Genomic DNA, 1,317 nt, shown 5'->3' with positions numbered 1-1,317 from the left:
CAGTAGGCAGCGCGTCAGTCTCATAATCTGAAGGTCGTGAGTTCAAGCCTCACACGGGGCAGGTGTTTTAAAACCAAATGACAACACAGTGGGCAGGATAAATAGTGCCGCCATCTTGGTAAAAGGTATCTCGTCAATCTATGAAAAAAAATACACCTGACGCAGACAACTGTGATTCTTACAAAAGCAGCACTTCTCTTGTGAAGCTGTATCACATTACAGGTTGAGCATCTGTGTTTGACACAGAGCTGTGCTCAGTCCAGCATCAGTCCCATTTACCGTTGTTTCTTTAACGCTATCCAACATAAATCTCGGACACCATACTTTACACACCCATGCACACATATGTTCACACACTGACAAAACAGACTACCACATACACTGTCAGTGTATGGCCAGTAAACTCTTAAGCTAACAGGGAAGAGAAATTTCTAAATGTTTGGAAAAACGCAAAGTTTAAACGTGCTCAGTTCCATGTCAACTGAGCAATCGCATCCAACTACGAAGACTGTGTGATATAGCGATATGCAAAGAAGTCCCGCATCGCTCTGACTCAGCTTAGATGTTCTTACGCTGTTCACAGTCCCATTTACCGTTGTTTCTTTAACGCTATCCAACATAATTCTCGGACACCATACTTTACACACCCATGCACACATATGTTCACACACTGACAAAACAGACTACCACATACACTGTATTATTATTTCTTTGTTATAGTTACGTATGTTCTTAGTCTTGTGTTTGCTTCAACCTTGGCTCCCACTCTTTTGACATTGTCTCAGTATTGGGTCAGGACATAAAAGTATCTAAAGTTAATTGTAGCCTTTATGTGAGCATTTGGTGTGCAGATACATTGTTGTTATTGAGCAGCGCATCAGTCACGACCTTCAGTCACCACCAGCGTGACCGTGAACAGTAAACTCTTAAGCTAACAGGGAAGAGAAATTTCAAAATGTTTGGAAAAACGCAAAGTTTAAACGTGCTCAGTTCCATGTCAACTGAGCAATCGCATCCAACTACGAAGACTGTGTGATATAGCGGAAAGCTCCGGAACAAGCAAATAGATGGACATTTTGTCAAGACTGTTTTGTCAATTATTGTTTCAGAGGTCAAGACTGAACTGTGCAGCTGAAGGGTTATCGCTCACCTTTTAGTCTGTGAGAAGAGCTCTAACTGCATGGTCACAGCTGAATATCAGAATGCACTGTTTTTCAGGCCTCGTTGGCGCAGTAGGCAGCGCGTCAGTCTCATAATCTGAAGGTCGTGAGTTCAAGCCTCACACGGGGCAGGTGTTTTAAAACCAAATGACAACAC

The 1,317-nt window shown here is 42.6% G+C and overlaps 1 non-coding gene across 1 annotated transcript; it reads left to right on the top strand.

Moving 5' to 3' along the window:
* The first annotated feature begins 1,218 nt into the window (after positions 1-1,218).
* Positions 1,219-1,291, top strand: trnam-cau. The gene has a single exon. It is a non-coding gene; the product is annotated as a tRNA-Met (tRNA).
* Positions 1,292-1,317: the final 26 nt, after the last annotated feature.

This window comes from Micropterus dolomieu, unplaced genomic scaffold (assembly GCF_021292245.1).
Source record: "Micropterus dolomieu isolate WLL.071019.BEF.003 ecotype Adirondacks unplaced genomic scaffold, ASM2129224v1 contig_8404, whole genome shotgun sequence".
Classification (NCBI taxonomy): domain Eukaryota; kingdom Metazoa; phylum Chordata; class Actinopteri; order Centrarchiformes; family Centrarchidae; genus Micropterus; species Micropterus dolomieu.
This window is presented reverse-complemented; position numbering and strand designations above follow the sequence as displayed.